General features: G+C 40.2%; 1 protein-coding gene and 1 long non-coding RNA gene across 2 annotated transcripts in view; one reads left to right on the forward strand and one right to left on the reverse strand.

The window, feature by feature from the left end:
* The window catches only part of LOC143900101 (uncharacterized), a 100,926-nt gene that overhangs the window by 11,298 nt on the left and 65,301 nt on the right, over positions 1 to 24,327 (forward strand). The window lies entirely within an intron of this gene.
* On the reverse strand, positions 18,935 to 21,121 carry LOC143900343 (uncharacterized). The gene is made up of 2 exons (XR_013257764.1): positions 20,615 to 21,121; positions 18,935 to 19,589 (listed from the first exon to the last, which is right to left on the reverse strand). It is a non-coding gene; the product is annotated as an uncharacterized LOC143900343 (long non-coding RNA).

Here is a 24,327-nt window from a genome sequence, read left to right on the forward strand (position 1 = left end):
CGATATCCCGATAAATACACTGATCAATTTCGAAGGTGTCTAATGAATAATTTACACTTGGTCCGAATAGGTGAAAGATCAGTAATCAAGGGTCACTCTCCGCATTATGCATTCGCTCATTTATTCGATCTTCTATCCGACTTTTAAATAATCGAATATATATGCATATTAATTTTGGTTGCCGTTGTTTGTTGGTTTCTTTCCCGAGCTAACAGCCTGATCAAGCTTATCTTGTATATTAATGAACTCTTTATCCACAAAAATACAGAAATAACATTTTTCTTAGCACCTTTCTTTTTTTTATTTTAATTGACGTATACAAAGCATGAAAAATTTGGCCAAATTATTTCAATGTTTGAAAGAGTAGAGAGAAATTAATAAACATGTATTGATGAAGATAATTTTCATTGTGTGTTGTTAGTAGTAAAGTTATTCGTATATTTACTGAAATAATTGAATATATACAACATACATTGGCGAATATTTTTTTGTCGACACTTAAAAATACGTATAAATTTATAAATCAATCATTGCTGGCCTAAACAATCTGGATCTGGTTTCATGTGAGAAAATACGTATTATTTTTTGGATATCTTGCATCTGATTCCATTGCAAAACTGCAGGTGTTGACGAGCTAAGCACTTCTTGCGTGGTTGTAAACATCACCAAGAATCGTTCGCGCGATGTAATAAAAAGTTCAGAAATATTTCAGATAATATCGTGATCTCGCAAGTACCATCCTGTGCGCTATGCACGTTCCTTTTTCTATTCTATTTTTACCGCAATAGGATATATAAATATAAAACTTCCTCGTAAGGTGCTGAACAATCGCTACAATTACAAAATTATATACATGAATGAAAACGATGTTGAATGAAAATGTTATTTTGACAGTATTAGCGAATAGTTTTACTGTTAAGAGTAATGTGAAGGATATATAAATGAAGGATGTATACGTGAGAAACATCGAAAAATCGTTCTGTCAGTACTCTATCAGCAAGATCCATATCTCGAGAAGCAAGTGACATTCTATATGAATTCGTGGAAGCCTTCTCGGATTAAAGTGACCAGTTACGATGACATACAGCAAATGTAGCAGATCACATTGCGCAAAGTCTAGTTGACAAATCAGAACCGTGTTCTCCGTCGAATCTTCGCTACTCTACTCCGTAAGCAAACGTGACATTCGAAATCAGATGATTCGGCTCGAAAGATTAGGAAGCATCGTATGCACAAGTGCTTCGCAAGGTGCAAATGTATATAGATCTAATTTTTTGAAATCGTATCTTTAATTTAATAGTCAAAATTCTTTTTTGGAATTTAAAATCTTCAAGCTCTGAAGAACTGAGAATCTTCTTTATTCGTTGCCTTTTTTTTTTAACACTTTCTGAATATGCCACTGGAGAACATGATTCTTAGAATAATCATTAGAGTCATTATATACAACGAAAGTATTACAATTCATCTCCTTTTTCGTTGTACTGTCGTATTGCCAGCTACAAACGGATGGGTCGGTGCGATAAGCGCGAACACGATATCGCCGGCACGAGCGAACGTGGAAGAGTATGGATATACATATGTGCGTGCGACGCCGACACGCCCGGTACACCGCACGTTGGATATAATGAAAATGCGAAGCAGGGAAGATTTATAAGAAAAGCTCCCGGATGTGGGAAACTTCATCTTGATCAATTAGCGGTCGAGCGTGGGTGTATCGCGGAAAACGCGATGGAGATGCAAAAACTATAGACTGTTCTGCACTATGCAGAGCACAAAGATACGCGAATGTGCTCAAAGCATGATGTGGCGACTTGTTAGAAATATTTGCAAAAATACTAGCCGAACTTTGGTGTCACGAAACTTCTCGACAAAATCTCTTAATCTCTATATGAATTTTCTCGTATTAAATCTCTTTGTGAACAGTTTAACGTGTATTTTTTAAAGAAATTTGTCTACGTTAACGAGTCAAACGACCGAGTTAAACGTGATTAAAATCAACTTGTCAAGAATGCAGCTTCGACTATTGATGTATATATATCTTTGTTTGGACACACTGTGTATATTCGGCACTCTTCTGCAAGGTTGGAGGGGATTCTCTGTCCTGTCAGCGCCTCTTCGGGTTCAACGATCTCTGCGAGTCACGTGTGAATTCGTTAACCCGATATATAACATTAAGTTTGGACAGCGATTAGATAGATATTTCTGATATATTTCCACATCGAAAATATCCACATTTCTGAAACCTGCGTCAGACTTGACGTAGACTTTGTACGTATAGTCGATTAGCAACGTAATAATTTTGTGTCTCATCGATAAACAAAAATCCGAGTTCGTTGTTCTAACTAGAAAGAATGTTTGCGATGTGTAGTTACACATCTTCGAAATAAAGACGTCACATTTTATTTTCTAATCTAAAACGATAATCGATTCCGAATCGTTAAAAGCGTGAAATGTTGGGCAACGGTTGTTTGATAAGGGATATCCTTCTTTCTTTTAACGGAACCGTATTACAAACGGCGGTGTTTGGCCGCGACGACGTGAAAACTCGTATCGTATATATGGCACGGCGCGAGTCGCATCGTTTAAATGCAACAAAAGTAGAGCGCTCTGTCCACGTAGGGCAAGGAAAGTGAGCGGAAGACAGGTGAGTGCAGGTGAGGAACGAACTCGAGGTGCGGATGTACACAGAGCAGAAAGAGAAGAATCGACTCGCCCGCGGGTAGATAACCTACCGCTGTTGTAAAGTGAGCGAGGGGGACCGTGTAAGGTAACTGAAGTTTCTGACCAAAGTGAAGGAAATACACCCGCGAAACGTATCGTTATTATTTATTTTGTTTTGCCCAAGACAAGCTGACGTAAAATTGCAGAATTGTTCAATATATACGTTTAATTAATACTTCGTATATTTTTTACATGCTTTAATATATTAAACAGATATAAAAATATATATGACTTTATAAGCTATGCTATTTATAACATATTTTGGATAATAAAGTATTAGCCTGTTTCTGTCGTAATCGTTTTCGTCGTGAGGAAGTGTCGCTCCTTTCAAAATTGCTGGCTCCTCAATTATGTCACGGAGAAAATTGTCATTATTTCTACTCCGATGGATGCGTTTTCCACATCTTAACGATCACCTTACCTCCGATATAACAACCGCCGGTCGCGATCTCTTACCGTCAAAAGGCAGTCAACAAGATTAGAAAGGTGTACTCAGCGTCCGAGTGCACGTAATTACCTAATGAGTCACTAGACTCACTAGTCTTTTATTACACGGACATATTAATTGTTTCGTTCGCCAAATAGGCAATACGTCTCTATCACATAATTCATATTATATAGCGTACAGCATCGCGTGATTTCAGATTTAATGTCGTGTAGTCTGTAATAATCTGCAACCCAATAAAGGAAGCTGACAAAACTTCACGGAGAAACTTAAGTACCATAAAGAGAATTTTTTTTCATCAAAGCCAAAATATTCTTCATCCAATCTAGAATTTAGTTGGCGAATTATACGAGATGCAAAAAATCGCTGAGTTACTATTTCAACGGGAAAGTTCGGATTTTTCATCATCCTCCGTAGAAATGTTTATCTTTTAATTCTATTATTACTTTATTCTTGTTATTACATTATACGGATGGTATGTGCCAAATGTTAAACACGAAGAAGCGAGAATAACCCCCTTCGGGCGTCCCAGGGGCTTCCTCGCGCGGGGTGTCTCGTGGCCGTGGTTCCGAGAAGCGAACGGACAAGAGGGTTGGCTCGGTGGTTGGCAGAAGTACACACGCAATGAACTTGTGTGCGGAGAGTTTAATGTGTTCGAAACAGCGAAAATACGAGCTATAATAAAAATTAGACGTGATAACTGAGATATTATAATGTTTACTTCTGCACATTATATCAATATTGCGCAAACGTAATTTCGAGTTTTCTATAATGCACGGAATGATGAAAAATGTGAACTTTCTTGTCGAAATAGCGATACGACGATTTTGCATCTCGTACGAATTGCCGGCTGAATCCCAGATTAGATAAAGAATGCTGTATACTTTCGAGAGACTTTGGGGAAAAAATGATAGACTTTGTAACCGAGGTAAAACGAAGGCTTGGCAATCGTAAAATTTGGAAGTAGGCCATCGTGTAAGTTTATGACCGAAGTTACGACAAGAATTTACGTATGCATGCGGTACAGGCATAATGCATATATAAGGAGGACATGGCTGCGTCTATATACACGTGTACGGTAAACGCGCGTACACGAAAATAGCTCTGATATCTATTTTTGCTGAATAATTGCTATATTCGATCTCATCAGTCGTCGAGGCTTAAAAGAATATTTTGCGTCGCACCGACCGCGAGCTTCGATCTTTTGTCCGCTACCGCAGCGATACTCCGCGAAAGTGTAATTTCCATTGCTCTTTTCGAAGTTGAATTGTAATTGCGTTAAAAAAAAGAAGTGTACGGATACGCTCGAATGTATCATTTAGAAACTGAGACCGTCGAGTGGTCGCTATTCCGGGAAACGAGGGAGAAAGGTTGGCGGCCAACGGCGGCCCGACGACGCCAAGACCGTGCGTATACATGCATAGGTATACGCACACGCACGCACGCGTCAATCCGCATTGGGATTCACGAAAGCTCGGCCGTACTCGCGAAAATTGAAAATAACGGAATTACACCGTCTCATGCGAGTCGATGTCACTTTTAATGTCTCTCGTGTCCCTTCATATCTGTCTTTCGCGAGCGGGAAGTAGATTCCGTGATGTTTCGGCAAAAATTTTGATCTTCTCTCTTAAAAGCGAGATCTCGTTCTCCCTTCTATAAATAATATTTATTTTGCGCCGCAGTTGTCAGTTATATGAATATCCGTCAACTTAATATACATAGAATTGCTCGCGCATGTGTTCGTGAATACATGTATCGTTCACTTCATACATTATTCACGAATCCTTAGGCGAATGTTCACCACGTGGCTAAATCCGCCTCGTTCGCCCACGTCCGCATGTTATGAAAAATCTATGCTACGGCCTTGATATTATTCTCATTATCTACCTTGAATTTTAGGCAAATATTCAAGTTCAGATCTTTTTGCGCGTCTTCACTAAACACCATTCTGCAAATCGAAAACTTTATTTAAAAAAGGAAATAACTTTCTGTTTATATATTTTATGCGTTAGGATATTATTTATCAGATACTTTAGTATTTTATTTCTAAAATAATCTATGTACTATGTACGTTTTTTACAATATACAAGTGACTATTTTATGATTTATTAAATGTCGCGGCTTCAACTTTCGATAAATATACGAAGTATCGGATAAAGTCAACTTTCTAGCCTATTCTATGAAGACTATGAACCACAGCACCGTACAGATTATTATTATAAGATTGACTCAGAGAGATGATAATACGTCCGACGTTCAAAATACCAGACAACTTGTTACATCTGTCCAAAAAGAAAAAAAAGAAAAACGTTATCGGTCAACGTCGAAGGGTCACGACTCCTTCTATATTAATAATAAGTTAAAACCTGGCCAGTTATCGGGAAACGTAGAAACACAGCAAGACAGAACCATCGTCGTTATCGAGTATCACCAGCGGAGGTTGCGCCGGTAGACGTGGCGGCGGCAGTATGGTGGTCAATAGTGGGGGACGGCGACACACAACGGCGCGGCGGTGGTGTTGCTGCTGCTGCGGTGCCCTCGCTTACGTCGGGGCGACTCGGGGTGGTTGGAACGCGCGCGGGAAGCAGGGTGGGACAGGTGGAGAGAGCAACTCTCCGCCGCCGGTGACGTTTTAGCTCATGCAGAGGTGAGCCAGCAGCGAGAGCCCCGTGGTATTGACCGGTTGCCTCCCTAGCCGGTTACCTAGCAACTGTTTGTGGCCAACACACCTATGAAACCTTGGAGATCTGACTTTAGCCTACAGACCACCCATCCGACCATCACCCACCCATCCAGCCAAGAGGTGAGCCCTGCTTCCTCCCCAGCCCTCTCCGCCTCGCACACCCTCGGCCGCCTCTGACGCTCTCTCCTCGCCTCTCCATCTCTCTCTCTCTCTCTCTCTCGCTCTCTCGCTCTCTTTCTCTCTTTCGTCCGATCGAATCAGATTCCTGGGGTTCGGGGAAGAAGCGCTCGATCATTAGGACTTCCCTGTAAGTTCTCGCATTCGTACCTTGGCGCCGTCCCCATCTCGCCGATGGTGGGGGACTGAGGGTAGCTAGATGATCGGCCGTTGTTATGACCACGAAAACGCACACTGGGGAGAAAAAAAGGTTTCGTGTCGAATTCGATTGCCAGGCGCGGAGAAGTCATCACGATAATCTCTCTCGTCATTGCTAGCGTCGAGGCTAACCTTTTGGCCCAGGGACGTGGCGGAGTCATAATGTCATCGCATTTACGATGTCTCGAGTGTCATGGATGTATCGATCGCTTTTGACTATTTTTTTATTTCGTTCTCGGTCATGCTTCTGGCAGAAGGATGAGATACCATTTGCTTCGTAATTTGCAATTGCATTATCTTTTATGATACAAATTTCAAAAATTATGATTGTGATGTGACGTATTTATATTGAATAAAAGGAGATTTCAATTCTCGTGTTTCTCTCAATTTAGTTTTTACAAATTTCATATATGATTTCTTCCAATCATGATATCATAATAGAACAATATATATTACACTCACCTTGTGCTATATTTTTAAAATGTTTTGTCTGACTTATAAGAAATATTCTATTCGTGAAGAGATGACAGGTCAACGTATCTCCTCGCAATATCTTTTCATAGTCGTAGAATCTCTATTACATTTTAACTTTTACTTTATTTTGCCGCGTTATAATTCTTATAGTTTCACAATCGGCTTTGGGGCTCAGGATGAAGTCCTATTATCGCGGAAGAGAAATGCGTGAGAAGGAAAGCTCGCGCGCGCGCGCGCGCGCGCATACGAGCGCGAATATGGTGAGTGGTCATTAGATGAATAATAAATTGGTGAATCGAGGGTGTGGTTACACGGCTGGAACGAGCCCGGGTTGCCTGGCTACGAAAGCACCTACATCGAATCCTCCGGCGTACACGGCCGAAGTTGGATCCCTCCGCCGCTGTCGGCCTCGCACGTGCACCGAGCGGATACGTGTGCGGCGAACGCGACGGCGGCGGCGGGCCGACGCGGCTGTGTGGGTACGTGTGCGTATGTATGTGGGTGCATGTATGTGTACCAGCAGCTATAGGCCAACATTATCCACACTACCATCCAGTATGGTCCTCCTCCGGCCGGAGTAAAATCAACCGGCTAGCAAGCTAAGCGCCGATCAATAACCGGGGACCTCGGCGGCTCTGCTCTGCGGAGTGTCTTCCGTGGAATACAAACGGTCCTCGTTATAGTTCGCTAACGCATTCTGGCGAAGACGAGCCGTGTCCCGGCTAGCGGTAACATTTCCGAAAGTCGAGAGGCACGGTGAAATATAAAAGCAAAATTATATAGGGATTTCAATTACAATAAACGGCCTATTTATGTATACATATTGGTGCTATCCGTTTAAAACTTCACATTTTATTTTTGACCAAAACGACCAACCAGAATGGTTCCGTAAAAATCGAAACATTAGTTTCAATTATATTACATTTATCTTTATATCTGTCATGCAATGCGGCATTGTGTTATCGATGCTCGTGGATAATAACGTCTCACAATTGTATATTTTTTTAAATACTATTAGCTATTTAAAAAGTATCTCCTTGCATATCAAAATAATACGCTATACGATTTATGGATGTCCGTCTGTAACGGAACAACATCTCAATTCTAAATATCTAACTACAGCGCGAGCTGTACAATTATCCGCGATGCATGCAAAACGTTATAGCTTCTCGATTAATCGGCAGCGTGTGTCTCAAATGACGTACGTCGAGAAGACGAGCGGAGCATGAAGCCATTGTACTAGACGTGCAGCTTTCGTGAAAATCGCAGTAACGCCGGCTGGCGTGCTGAGAAACCCGTGAGGACGATGACGAGGCCCGTAGCCGTAATGGCGCCATTGTTCCCCGCTGCCGAGAGAGGAGAGATGTGCACGAGAATCGAGGTTACGAGAGGGGAGGGAACGAATTGGCATTTGCGTAATAGGAATACGAGAAAATACTGCGACGTTGTATCGTACGATGATGAATCTCGAGATGTCGCGGACGAGAGGAAGATTCGCGTTGCATAACTTTGCGCGACTTGTGTGTCCTTTGGATGTTAGCGTAAAATTGAGACGTAATTCACGATGGCCATGGCAATTTTTTAATCCGCAGAATAGTCTATAAAAACATCAATGCAAGAACGATTTGTGTGTATACGTATATTAAAAATATAGAGGCTAGCGCTTTTTAAATATTAAAAAAAAATAATATAAACAGCATAAATATATTAAACTGAAGAAATATTAAATTACTAATTAATTTATTAGATCTCTATTAAAGAAAAAATACAGAAAACATAAACAACCAAAAAAATATTGAATGTTTTTCTGCTAAATAATTTACATATTATCTTTTAGATATGTATTCTATAATTAGTAAAAGTGAAAATTTATGTGGAAGGTAAATTGTTTCATATAATATTAATAAAGATTATTAATAAAAGATAAAAATAGATTGAGTATAAAAAAATTGACATTTTTTAGTGTTTTTTTAATTACGATTTAATTTGGTTAACATGCTCAACACACACACTTAATATTAAAGAGGAGACAAATAAAAAGTTTAGGTGAAAAATTACTAAACAATAAATTTCAAATTTGTATAAGACGTAGATTTATATGAAAATTCATATAAAAACTTTAAAATGCTATTAAATAAATGTCTTTTTCTAAATATATATTACTTATCGATTTATTTCTTGCGACATAATGTACAATTATTTTACTAATGATATAATATTCAATTATACTCAATCATATGAGTTAATAAAACGTTTTTAATTTTGATCACTTTAAACTTGATTACAGATTACAATCATCGTTGTATTAATTATCTCGAGTTTCGATTTCAAAAAGTATAAGATACCTTATCTCAGTCTTTCTCGTCTTAATGCGAGTACGAGACGTGACTCGATGCAAGACGTGTCTTTCGCGATACGCTTTTATTTTTGTAATGTCGATCATTATCGGCACGATGGTGCCTAATAGAATTCATAATCGCGAGCTACTCAACGAACATCCGGTGTGGCGCGGCAACAATTATCGTTGTCGAAGCCGCGGGATAGTTCGAAGGTGATGACCATGCCGGTCTTCTATATCGGTTGTAACAGTAGCAACGGCTGCTGATGATCTCGTAGTCAGCAATGCGGAACGGACGCCGACAGTCCTGTGCATTGTTCTGCCTTCTGAGTAAACACTAATACTGCTAACCCACGCTCTTGAAAGATACTACACCAGTTCCCACGAGTTACGAACACGCGAATTCAAGGTACCGCTGTATTATGATTACGGATATCTTACACAACGTTTATCCGAGCTTCGGGGACCGCCAAGAGATCTTGAGACTGGCGTGCTGTCGCGCGAAAGGAATCCCGAGTTTTTTTATCTCACGATTATCCAACGATTCGTGATTTTAATTGGGACGGCTCTCATAGTAACATACGCAAATACGCATATAAATTCCTGTCTGCGTTCCGTCGAAAGAAATATTACCTTTTCTTAAATTGTAACGTCAAGATAAATGGAATGTAAAACGTATAAGCCTAAACTTTTTCGCAAATATATTATGCCACGGCTAAATGGTATTTACTCGCGCTTTCCACTTTTAATTCTTCCGACCTTTCAAATTAATTCTTCCAACTCTTAAATTCTTTCAACAACTTTTCTAAAAATTAATAACAAATGTTTTTTTTTAAGAATATATATAACAATATAATTACAATTATACTTGATTAATATTATAATTTATATGTATACTTATATACATAATCAAGTACGGTTTAGCTTTAAAATTAATAATTTCTATAAAATTTTGAATAATTACTATTACTACTACTACTACTACTAATTACTACTAAAACTTTATATTGTAAATATGTTATTATACGTGCTTTTGTAAACATGTATAAATTAATTAGCAATATAATGTATCTTTGTATGTATGTTTTTCCGAAAACAAATTGATTTAAAAAAATAACATTCAGCAGTATAGCGCAGGTCTTATACGTTTCCTCGTATGAGCGACTCATTAGCGACATTCCACGTCGTTGTCTGACTCATCAGTAATACTTCGGTCTGTAGAGTTTTGCATACCGACGGACGCAAAGTCACGTTGTGATACCAATTCCACTTTACAATCCAGATCTGTCATAATGTCAGAGATTAGAGATATGAAAGAGAAATATATCATTCGAATATTTCTATTACGATACATCTCTTTGAGAATATAGAGTAGATTTAAATTATATTTGATAATGTATTTATACATATATATTATTTATGCATTTTTATGCAATTTAATAATTTATTTATAAAATAATTGTCATTTTTTGCACTCAATAAGAACGTCTAATTATGTTGAATTGCCATGAGAATGGTCCTGATATATATACTTAGTAAAAGCTTGTAAACATACGCCGTCCAATTATGTATAATTTATTCAAAGTCTCTTCTGAGACTTTATGAAAATAATAATTTACGCGTCATGTACATGAGAAAATCATATGCGATATCCCCTCGTGGTATTCACTCGCGATCGTTTTCGCGACACGAGTAGTTAACGATACGCCTATATCTCGTGTCTTAAACAATTCGCACATGCGTACGAGATTACATTCTTCGAACGAAACAGGAAACCCCGATTGATAAAAGAATTAGTTTGCAGGAGATAAGATCGCTTATCTACATATATCGAATCGGAGACTGAAGAAGATCTCTGCATCCGTCGAAGGCGTCGCCTTTTGCGCGCGTAACGCGATGCGTGAAACGAGATGTTGCCGCGCGTCGGCGTGCACCGGAATATCACAATGCGCGCGTTGTTATGGTTTTCGCGATGCGCTGCTATTCTGCAGCGGGCCGGATAACAGGATATACGGTGTCCGATGAACATCCCGGCGCAATACGCGGTCTCTCTCTCTCTCTCTCTCTCTCTCTCTCTCTCTCTCTCTCTCTCTCTCTCTCTCTCTCTCTCTCACTCTCCGCCCGTTATCGACCACGCGCGACACGTTTGCCACGCTCATATATAGATACACGTTCCTTTCGATACACCGATATAGCTCCGCGTTGGACGACACGTTCGCACACGCGGATCTTTACGATCGCGAACGGAGCAGGCGCGCGATACGAGCAAGAAGACGAACCACTCGATGCGCGACATGTCTCGCAGATTCTGTAGAAACGTTTACCACGAAAATAGTATCCTGAGTATAACGCGAATGAAAAGTAAAAATATATATAATTATTATTTAGACAGCTTTATAGGTAGCGCGAAAGTATCAAATTTAAGGCAAGTTAAATTGAAACAGTAGGAGCAAAAAGGACTACGAGAAATGTCAGCAGATCAAATTTTTGTTGAAACTTCTATTGATTCTATTGATTTTGTTTCAACGATATTTTCATTTTTCTCTTTTTGTACTAAAAAAAAAATGCAAATACTGCGATACGATTGTCTTAGACGACCGAAGCGAAATCGGGTTGAGAGAGACTTCTATGACGTGCGGAACTCACCTAATCCACGATCTAACCCTCCTGTTTATCCCACGGGGGATAAAAGTGACTTCGGACCGTGACAAAGTAACGTGACGCAGTTGCACATTCACCAGCCCGCAACGTGGGTTAGCGCCCGTGTTAAGTGGTACCGGTCTATCGGAGGGATGCTGCCCTGACATTTAGGAGCGTGGCATTTAGCTCCGGTCTTCCCCCTTGTTAAACATCCCTATGCAATTTCCTATCTGATCATGAGACACCAATATTAGCGGGAGAACATCTCCCGCCTTTCCGGCTGACGTATAATGCCATCATCAGAGGCGGATCTACTAAAAGGACTAAAAGAAGGTGTTCGAGAATATCGGTTTTAAAAACCGCGATATGCGACAGTTTTAATTCAGACAACTTCAACCCTATTATAATTAATAATATTGCGTTTATAATATTGCTCTATTTTTTTATATAACATTTAAACGAGCATTTTAATATATCATTATTTTTTATATAACGTTTATATAACAAAACTGTCACGTTGAGGTACATGTCTCATTAGGGTATTGTATTAGAGTCCCAATTTTTATGATAGATTATTCATAAAAAAAACTGGAATATGCAAGAGCGCAATATCTGTTGAATTTTGAGCGCGCAAGAATATTGCACTAGATTTTCAAATAGTTTTGCCTCGGGCCCTATTAGCTCTAGAGCCATTTCTGGAGCTTATTCTTTTAGCTCCCTTTGTATACACTTCTCATAGGTTTTAATAGCTTGTGGGACTGAAATCTACTGTATCGAAACATATTTTGGACCAGAATTAGATATGTTAGGAGGAAAGGACTTTTAATAATATAGATAGGCAGTACCATCAATATGTTAATTTCTGTTGATGGATTATTACGCACAAATATTTTCAAATTGAACAAAGCATTTTCCACGAAAATAACAGTAGTATCTGAGATACCTAACTTCTCTTTTTTAATTTTTCTCGGATATTAATTTCTTAAGTATTTCAAAATTACATGTTTATTTAAAACTATTTTAATTTTTTTTATACATAGAAAATATATAATAAATTATATAAATGGATAAAAATACGATGATATTATATAATCATAATTTGACATTAATTTACGTAGAGCAAATTTCTTTCTGAATATTATATATTAGCATCCATCAAGAATTCTAACTTGATACAAATTTCTATTACACATCAGTAAAAATGAAATAGTAGTAGATACAATGCATAGAATGAAGTGTAAAACTGTGATAAATACGGTTTATGACGATTACAATTTTTTTTTGCATCATTCATAACTGATCTTTTCGATCTCTTTCGGAGTCAGCTGCCTTTTGAGTAGCTACCTTTGATGACGATAATAAATATCCATTAATGTAGCCGGCGCGCGGCGCGGGTAGGGGGATAGTTATCGCATCGCGAGCTACAGAGGCAGATGACTCGAAGAAGGTCCAGCTGCCTTCGATCACTAGCTTATTGTCGAAACCATCCGTTCGTCGAAGATGTGAACGGGGAGAGAAAGCGTTTAAAAAAGAACAGCCGATTCCTCTCGTGGCGCGTTAGAATTTTGATGGTTGGACGAAACGTCGTGAATATATCATTACATGTGATTATATTCTGTCATTGAAAGACACGTCATAACGTTTAATTCGCTGCTTTAATTTAAATGATAAATAATAATAAGTGGCATAATTTAACGATACATGTAATTCACGATCTGTATTAGAGAATTATTAAGTTGTACGTAACTAATAAGTGTACGAAGGTATGTATTTTATTTAACCATTGTTGGCCTGAGAGGTAATAATATTAAATTGGGTTATAATGAAAAGTGTGATGCACATCAGTATCTCGCTGGTATAAAGCAGAGAATAACAACAATCTTATTTCAATCCTTTGTCTCACGATAGTTTACTTCACCTCATATATTATCGACCGCAGCAGGTGATATCTGTGAATACAGATTCACGTGTATATACGTACACCAGTGCGCGCACTGGAAACACGTATTTCGGAGAAGAAAACGGATGAAGGACGCGCTGCTGTTGATACTTATCTCCTCTTTCATTAACTCTTTTGCTACAGAAGACGGGTGTAATCAGCTTACATATTGCATCCTCCGCGTATGAAAAGAGTCAACAGGTGATTAAAAACTGTTTCTAAAAATAACCACGTAGGAACCGTAGCTGAGAAAGAAAAAGAAATATTTATTTATCGATAAAGAGAGAAAATTTGATCTCTTTTCTTAATCTATTCGGTTCTGAGACAAGAAAAATACGATACACGTTTGTATTAATAAAATGAATACGGAATTATTTATCTTTCAGTCTAAACATCAATCGGAGCTTTTTGATCTTGTGTTACGTAAATTACTCAAAAGGCTTATTTAAATTCACACCTGACATTGTTTGCACGATACATTTGCAATGCGTTTCCATTTTTGCGTTCCTCGGATTTCTTCACCGCGAAATCTAACGGCAAAAAAATTGCATAATCCGACTTTGCGACGTATTTTAGTAGATCCTCGTTTCAAATGACAAAAACGGAATACGTTACGTAGCCCGATCCGGCTGCGTATTGTTACCTTGGGTAGCAGGTGCCACCTTGCTTCGGGATGAGCATCGCGCGTCCCGACAAGAACGTTCTTAACTCTTTACACACGCGCAAAATGCATTCCGCGCATCTGCAAGATGGTATACGGCGGTTGCAGATGCACGGACACGGCTATCTCGCGGTGCCCAACGCGCAAGCGATAATGTTTGCCGATCAGTCGATTACTCGTTCATCAAAAATTACGCAAGCCGGGCATACCGCGGCGTATTATACCTTTGATGTTTGACTTTTTTTTTTATTCACGCTCATACTTTCAACACAGATCTCATACGAATGTCGCGATTCGCAGTTCTCTTACAATATTTGGAGTATAAGTAAAAGATTCGTTTCTAATATAGACAAATTTTTATAAACTTGGATGCGTGAGCTCCGCCAAAGCGTTATGGATTTTTCTAAATAAAAAAATAATACGTCCGTACATGTCTCTTTGCGAAACGATGCTATATCATCGCGCGACTGGTACGCGATGGATCGATTGACGCAGCAATTAACCGCGCGACGATCGATGTTGCGTCGCGCGTACGTCGAATGTCCGGCGTGCGGCGTGCGGCGCGCGGCGCGATGCGACGGCCGGCGTGACGCGTTTCGCTGGCTCCGATTCTCGGAGATAAAAGGGTGAGAGAGCAACGGCCCAGACAGACGGAGGTATCTCGCGGTATTCACATCTTGAAAGCTGCCGGCACGCGCCTGCAGCAAGGTGTGCCTCTCACTTTATTCATCCACCTCCGGTCTTCGGGCGCAGGAGCAGCTGTTGCCGGGGCCGGAGCGCATGGCGCGTGCCACCAGGTACCTATATAATAAACCGGGAGATAATGTCAGGGTGCGTGGCACTACGCCACCGAAGACCCTTCGCGGAGCGAAGTCGATCGAGACTAGCGAGAGAGCAAGAGAGAGAGAGAGAGAGAGAGAGAGAGAGAGAGAGAGAGAGAGAGAGAGAGAGAGAGAGAGAGAGAGAGAGAGAGAGAGAGAAGGAGCAAGAGAAAGAGAGGGAGATGAGAGAGCTGAGAGAGAGAGAGAGAAACCGCGCGGGAACTTTTTAGCTTCTATGCGATCGAGGGGAGATCGCCGACTGTGACGTGGCACATAGGTGGGTGCGAAAACTTGATCGCCTTGGATCGGACAACGTAAATTCGCTTGTCGGTCTCTATAGGCCCAGGTGCAGCGCGGCAGACTTTTCGTTCCTTCTTAGCTCTATGCCCTCATCTAAGGTTAAACGCGATCTAATTTCAATATGTCATTGACTAATGTTAAAATCCATCCAGTAGAAGAGAAATCCCATCAGTATTTCTCAATTTATCCGTAATTAGCTTTTTGTTGAGGTCTATCACAAAAAAATGAATAGGTACTTCTTCCAATTAGTAAAAGTGCTTGAAATGCAATTTATAGTGTAGCAAGGAGAAAAACTATATAAATAAATCAATAATTTACCTTTTCCGTAAATATTGATATATGAGGTAAAACAATTTTATGTTAATTTATACTTTATAAAAATAACTTAATTTTTTTATCTTGTTGTATAATAATAAGTTATCAATGCAAATATTTAAAATATAATGAGTATTGATTTTCTTTCTTCGTTAACGATACGCGATAATTAGTAAAAACTTATTTAGAATTAATTACTTAATGTGACTATGACATCTGTCGTCGTTTCGTCAATGCGAACGAACTTTTATTCCCTTCTTTCACCATCACCATTGTGCTGCATTTCGACACTATTACGTTTGACACATCCGATTTTAAAATCAATCTTTTTAAAATATAATTAGAAGCGATGTTGAAAGTTAATTGCATGAATCTTATTATAGGATAAATCTTTCGATAAAATTATAAGTTGAACATAGACATAAGCTTGATAAATTGATCTAAAAATTTGAGAAATAAAATTTTAACGATTCTGCAATATGTGCTTCCTACTTTTATCTTTCATTTGCATGTAATTGAAATATGTTCATATTCTAACTAATCATTCTCCTTGCGTGTGGATCGTTCGAATAAAAACAAAATTATATTCGTTATGCGTGACCCATAAATCGATTTAAAGATTCCAACTAACCTGAGATTTCGTGCTTCCTGCGATATTACTGTCTTTACAAGCGACACAGGAAGGCAAAAATGCGATATTATCCTATATTATATACGCACATCTCATATTATACGCGCGAGTACCAGCAACAATACTGTTGTTTAGGAGTAACTGTAATATTTTACCGCGTTCGTCGAAGACCGATATTCGCTCTATGTCCTACAATAATCATCTCCGAATCCCTGCTTTTCTTCGTCAATCGATCAGAATTTTCGCGTCGATGATTTTCCATTCTGCATTAATAGTAACAAAACGATAATTTACTATTTATAAATCTAGCCAGTTAAGAAATTTGAACGAGAAAGAAATTTGAAATTATTTTAATCATCCGACAGAATAATTTTCATATGATTTATTACAGTTTATTTTATTTTACTAATTATTTGAATTATGTATTCGATAAAATATTTTAAAACTTTCATACTCTCTGTATTTGTAAAGTTTAAAAATTTGTATATATATGCGGGTTTGTCTTTTTATCATACGGCAGAGTATTTGTCAACTAATGAACTAATAATTTCGCGACCAAGTATACCGATAATTTCAAAAGAGGATTCTGCTTTAATTATTGGACAATAATGCGTTTCAATTTTCCCTTTAATCTGACCCCTTGACCAAGAATCGAGAGACCGATTGGTCAAGAGACTTCCGTTAGTACCGCGAAGTAGGCCTGTCGTGACAATAGTCTCCTTCTATAAGTCGCAACTGCTAGGCGACCTGCCATACAAACCAAGATATCGGGCCTACGACCGTCGCAGCATTAAATCTGGCGAATTTGCAAAATGATCACGCGTATCCTGTGTCCCGTACTCTGGCCACTGACTCTCTCCGTAAGTTTAAGACGGAGCAGAATAATTCGCTCTTTGCATGATGCTGCACGATGAACGGAGAAATATACCGAAGCGTTACGTCGATATGGGCTTATTTCGATTCGATGATTCAGCTTGGTGATATTTTCATGTTCCCAGCAGCCACAACTTTCTAACAAAGTAAAGATTAATTCTTTGAAAACATATTTGATATTGCGAAAATTGATCACTCAGAAATTTATACAGAAATAGGAGCGCACGTGAAATTATGCCGTTTAATATAAGATTGTTAAAATACCATTATTTTCAAATTAATATACATGCCGAGCCGCGCTTCGTAATTTGTATCCGACATAATATTTTCATTTCAAATTAAGCATCGCGAGAAAAGTATATTGCGATAAGACTCGTGACTCTTAAAATCTCTTAGTCTTTGTTTGTTAATTTATTTTTTTATTTTTCAAATATAGATAAATAATTATGTACAAACAAATAAATGATGTATATTTCCAGAAATTAATGAAAGAATGATTGATATATGACAAAGTAGCGTTCGCGGCGACGCGACGGGAGAGAATCGGGCTTTTAAATCCCGTTAGATTTAATTTTGGACGTTTCGTTCGCCAGCATGAAGGCTTCTGAACGCGTGCGACGACCGTTCATGCGGGTGTCGACGTTTACCGTCACATTATGCACCTTGGGACCCGGTGTTAACGACTACGTACGCGCTGTCCCAGTACATGTCTTCTGACTGCGAGATAATGCAAAAAGATACAATCGGGTGCTTTGTCTCGTAACAGAATTTTCCTCTGAAAAAATTGCAGAATTTGCGACAAGTAATGATCGTAACGTAAAACATAATCGCGAGGAGAATCCGTCGCATCTTTTTTTTTCGCGGATGTAAAAGACATCGTAGCTCGATCTTAAAAATCTTTTTATTAATTTTTACTCATTAATTTCTTATTACCTACACATATTTTTTGAACATATAATATACTATATAATGGCATATTCTTTATTCCAAATAGTAGTGTAAGATTGTTTCGAATGTGCCCATATATATTCAAAACAAATCGCCACGGTACGTCGTCAAAACAAAGCCCGGCCCGCCTCGTTGTGCCGTTAACCCCGGGATCAACCGTCTGCGCGAAGAGAGCTCGCGCATTAATGTGAGTCCTCGTCCTCCCGTCTCCGCGCGGTCCTTACCGCGGATTTAAGGAGCCCGAAGGAGAAGGACTCGCGTGCGCGTAGACGTTGGCACGAGTCGCGTGGGCACACATATAGGTGGAGATAGGTGGGTAGGTGGGTTAGCGGGCAGCCGAGCAAGCAGGCGAGCGGGCAAGGCGGAGAGCCTGGCAGGCAAGCAAGCAGGCAGGCAGGCAGGCAGGCAGGCAAGTAAGCAGGTGCAACGCTGATGTTGCCTGAGGACTGAAACAGCTGTCGTCTTGCCGTGCGGCCGTGCCCTACTGCAGGCGCACGCGCCGACCGCATCCGCATTTACATTACGTTGCGTTACCATTCTCTCCCCGTTCTCTCTTTCTCTCTTTCTCTCTTACTCTCCTCTTCCTCTCCCCTTCCCTCCCTCCCCCCTTCTCTCCCGGTTTTAATCGGCATCTTCGCGTAACGGTCGTCGATCCCGCGGCGGATGAACGTTTCCTAGAAAAACCAACTCGATCCCGCCCGATGCGTCGCGATGCGACGTGCAGAGCTCCCGCGCGCCTGGTCACGGCATATATCGATCGACTGTCCGTATTTTCTCTCCTCTCTCTCTCTCTCTCTCTCTCTCTCTCTCTCTCTCTCTCTCTCTCTCTCTCTCTCTCTCTCTCTCTCTCTCTCTCTCTCTCTCTTTGGCTGGCTGCTGTCCGCTCACGCGAGAGATACCTACCCATGTATGCGGATGTTTTTAATTATGCACTGCCTCGTGCGACTTTCAAACGAGATACCGCAAAGATATCGCACGCACGATTTTAGATAGTCTGGTTGTCCTTAACGGAAATGAGAAAAGATGTACACCTTGTACTGCCGCGCAAAGTACAAGTATTACACCTTATGCATTTATTATTGTTATTATTATTGTATGTGTTTTATTTTGTTTACTTATATTTAGTTTGCAATATTTTATTTTAAATGTTATTTGAAGACTTGGTACTGGTATCCAATATATACCTCATCTTATTTTATCTTTCGAGAATCTATTTCCGTGAATCACACAGTCCCAAATTAAAAAAATTCCGGTATAAGGGTGCTTCTACAGCTGTCACCATTGCACCTGTAGTCCTCCCTCGTTAGGAAATCCATTTGAAACGGTTCATTGGCCGGGTAGCATACCATCCCTCCAATGAGCGCCACGGGAGATGAGGGTTGAATGAGAAAAGGCAGTCCTCAAGGGATCTCGAAAGCGTCCTTTCTGCGAAAAGGGATGAAAAGGGGCGTAGATTTAGAGCAGAGGCATGCAATTGGCTGCAAAATGCCGCGTCCGAGCAAAACCTTTTGCTAACACAACTGCGTTTCCAAAAGTTACTGCCTTTTCCTAATAAAATTCTGTTTCTGAAAAGGACCCACGCAGTGATCATTGGTGTTTGTCGATGAATACGCATTATCGACATTATACTAGAAGAAGAAAGTATTGAAATAAAATACTTTAGACATTTATTAAAAATATCCAAGTTGTTTTAAAAATTCATTATACGTTGTAACTTTATACGAAATATCATTTTCCAAGAGAAATTAACGGTGTACACAGCCGGAGAGAGAACGCGCGCGTTCAAACGTAAAGAACGCAAAGTTTGGTAATCGTAAAAATATTCTGCCTCTCTATATCAGCTCCGTTCTTTCCGCGTGTACATGCTTATCTGCCGCGCTGATCACCCTGTTACGGTTTACGTATAGCGAAGCATGTGAAATTAACGAAACAAGGCGGGCTTATTTTGTAGCACCGAGTTTACGAGCACAGCGATGTTATTTTTAGCGCATTATTGCAATATTCTCTCCATGTATAGATTGCCAAATTACCCAAATATAGAAGTTTCTAAAAGTAACGTCTTTTTCTATATGATTATCGTTGCATTGTACCTATTCTAAAAAATTACACGCGTACTGTACATTTGTGAACTATATAGATTTATAGATTTACAATATTACATTTGTACGAGAGTTATGAATTTCGCCGTTCAAAGATTTTAAATATTGTTAACAATAAATATTATTAACAGTAATTATACAATAATTCAGACACAAAGGTAATCTCATAGCTATTTATATTTATAATATAATATATATTATTTGATAAACTATTTCGCTATAAATATTAACGCTAAAAATCAACAAATTACAATTCAATTGTTTTTAAACTGAGACAAAGCCACCAGAAAGTATGAACGCCGTAACATTTGCATGTGCTCGAAGTAACACACGGAAAATAAGTATACTCACAGTCAGATTCGGTGGTACTCATCCTGCCGAGATTCGAGAACGTTGCTCCCGATTTTGATTAGCTGACAATGTCCGCGGGCGCAACCGGTGAAAGGATTAGGCGGCTGCGTTTCCTAGAAAACTTTCCACGGGAGAATCAAAACGCAGTATATCGGCTACGTGGAAGGCCATTAGTGCATTATGCAACGTAACGACGACGGAGGAGCCGCTCGCGAGACCGGGGGGGGGACGAAAGGAAAAAGGGGACAAATCGCCGATACGCCGTTTATCGTTATCGGGAGCGAGCGTGTGTCTTTACTCCTCCCTCTGCCCGCCGCGCAAAAGTCGCCAAACGAGGGTACGACATAAGCATCGCTCCTATCGGCATAAGCCCGCTCCTGTTTTCCCCCTGCGACGATTATGCAAACGACAGGCAGGGCAGTACTCCTCGCGCGCGCGGATACGATATCTCTTCTTTCCGCAAAAGCGTGGAAAGCGACGTCTGTCCCCCCCCTCCCCCCGACAATACGCCGCAGTTTTATTGCGCTCTAGATTTTTCGATATATCATGGAAATCGTTGCGTATATTATCTCTAACAATACCCGAGGTACACCTGTAAGTCTCGTCAGTTTTTACATCGGCATAATTTTCTATAACGTCAAATATTCGCGCGAGTTCTCTTCTCTTGCGTTCGCGCAAGGTCGCTTCGCGATAAATTAAAATTTTAATCGACGGCGCTTTCACATCCACATATTTTTTTAAAACGCGCGCTTAGCTTCTTATTGTTCTAGAAACGCTTCTATTCCCACGTTACCTTTGCGAATTGACGCGCGCGCGCGCTCTTCTCTCGTATTCTCGCGCAAGAGTTACACTCTGTAACCGGCGTAAATACTGAAACGCGTCATTAAACGGAGATTCCCGAATCGTTTGCGGCGCGCGAGAGGCAATTTCGCCGTAACCGGCGAGCGGCCAGGTGGCCGTAAGGCGGTGTAAACGTGGCGAAAGGCCTCCTGGAGACAAACACAATAGCGGGTGCGTGCGTTGTTAGCGAGCATCGGCGAGCAGCGATTCCCCGGCGTACGTGTCGAATCGGCGACGACGCCGCGCCGGTTTTCTATACTCGGCGTAAAAGGAAAACCGAGAGATCACGTGGCAGTGTGGAGTGAAAGTGCGGAGGAACGGAGAGCTAAGGCTGGATGCGCCTTGGTTAACGATCGGCGTGGCCAATAAGATGGTATAAGGGCCCCGCTCATCGGTCATAATGTATCGCGGGGCGCGCGTTGCGAAAATCTCGCGGACGCGCGCCGCGCGGCACTGTCGCAACCGCGGACTCGAATTTCGCGTACCGATAATTCGCAATTGCGTCGTCTCGGCCGCGGCGTGTGCGCCTTGATCGGGTAAATTAACGGCGGCACAATGCGTTGCGTTAGCGAGGTCCGATCCGCTTTGGATGGACGGAGATACTTACCGGCGAGGCCTCGCCTCGCGGGCCGCAGCGGCGTTGTTTGATTTACGCGCTCCACGCTCGATAATCACGCGTGTCGTAATGATAATTGAGTTATAAACTGTACGTTCCCAGAGTACGCGTAGAGACGCTTACAGCAATTATGCTAATTGAATGCCGTGGAGAAAGGAAGCTCGAATCCGCGATGTGTTGTAGCGCACGTATATACTGTACAACATAACAAGAAGAACGCGGCGGCTTATTGTCTGGTTACTATCATTGTTTTGGCAAATATTTATCGTTACTCTCTCTTATTATCCTTCTATTTTTCGTAATTTGCGTCTACTGTTACGAGAGCTATGCAATATGTAAATTTTGTTGTAAACAACTTAAGAAAACTCGATATACCTTTATTTTGCAATTTTGATTGCGCGCCTACGATAGACATCTTATCTATCAAATTATATATAAGAAAATACCCAGTGAAAGAGAGAAAAAAAAAACAGGGAAAATGTAGAAGCGCGTCCCTGCGCTCAAGCGAGCAACGATATTTACATAACAATCGCGGATCACGTAACCGTCTTTTGCCTTCTCCCGTTGACGTGTGCGTCTGCCGGTCTATCTGTAGGTGTCGCGTACCAATACTCGGTATATACGCGACTTGGAAAGTCAAGCAAACTTCTCTTGCGCGAATCGCAATTTCAGCGCGATACAATCGAAAGTACCAGTCCCGAACGAGTAGCAAAAAAAAAAAAGAGAAGCGCGAATAAATCTACAATAACTTTTTGTAACTAATACATTTATTAATTGTTAATTTTTAATCTAACTATAAATTCTTATGTCGCGTGATACCAGCAACCATCTGCAATTTTTATTTAATATATACAGTATAAATTTTTGGTATATATTTTAGAAAGCAGGAAGCGGATAAATCGCGCGTCCTCTTATTATTATTTCATATATTTAGTTTCTCAACGTTCGAAATTGATATAAAACAAACGCAGGATATACGCATTTTCTTAGGCCTGATTGATATTACGCAAAATTATCGAATTAACAATGTCGCGATTCATGTCGTGACGTACATGCACGCGGTACGAACGCATACAGGTTAGCTATAAGTTTAACAATCTGATTAATAATCTGGTTCAGTCCCAAATGCGCGATCATATAGATAAGAACGTGAATATCGGTTTTAATTGCGTTATAGCGTGATGAAGTGGCAAAACACTGGATGAGCTATGCGAACAAAGTCGACTATTCGTGGCGTGTGAGCTTGAACTTGAGATCATTCCATTTAACGCAAACATACATGAGGCCAAGTACGTAATACACAAGTACGGCGCGGTAGATAAGGACTTATCGCGTGGACAAAAATCGCTCAAGACCGAATTTGCAAATGCTCTATCGTTATTCTGGAGCCATGAGTGACCAACGTTTTGCTGTCAGAAAAGATACGTTACATACACATATATGTATCTGAGCACACATTTTCGGGGCGAGTTACAATTTTTTTTAAATTCTAAATCATTAAATATATAATTACAAAAATTTTTTGATGTATAAAGATGTAATTTTTTGTCGTGGATTTGGAGCACAGTATAGTTTATTTAAAAAACTTAAATTTTTAGAGACTATTGAATCAGATATTTATTTTGAAAAGCACTTTTTTCATAGTTAATGACATAATATCCATCGTGAAGAGGAAGCACAGTTGGTCAAGGACTCTCGATCTAATAATGACACACCTAATGTACAAGTATGTGTGTGATATAAAAGCAGAAATCAATAATCTATGATAGGGTAATAGGAACCTATATACCATCCCTATTCCATATCTCGTGTAAAAACTTTAACCTGACCTTTTTTATTATGATGACTTACGTAAGAATATCGTAGTTGGGGTAGTTCATAAACATAAAAAATTTAATAAAAATAAAGAATTAGGAGTGTTCCATGTTAATTGCATTAAGACTCTACTTGGCCGTATAAGACGGATAATGTACGCTTTGAATATATTAGACTCGCGCAAGAACATCATTAAGTTCTTTTTCCGTATTCGATCCATCACGAGCGACCCGGCGTCGGTCGCTAAAAGAAATTAGAATATTGCAGCACCCGCGACTCGGGGCGAAGCCATTTCTAGCCGCCGGCGCCGATCGAGGACACATTCGGGGAAAGGGATGGCGAGAGGGCGCGAGGGCTTTCCAAGGATATTAGGTGTCCGAGCAGTGTCCCGGGGACGATTTATCGCCGTCTGGCGGAAAGGGGTGGCCGGTTCGAAAGAAAG

The sequence above is a fragment of the Temnothorax americanus genome, unplaced genomic scaffold (genome assembly GCF_048541705.1).
Source record: "Temnothorax americanus isolate GAGA-0224 unplaced genomic scaffold, ASM4854170v1 Scaffold3, whole genome shotgun sequence".
Lineage (NCBI taxonomy): Eukaryota > Metazoa > Arthropoda > Insecta > Hymenoptera > Formicidae > Temnothorax > Temnothorax americanus.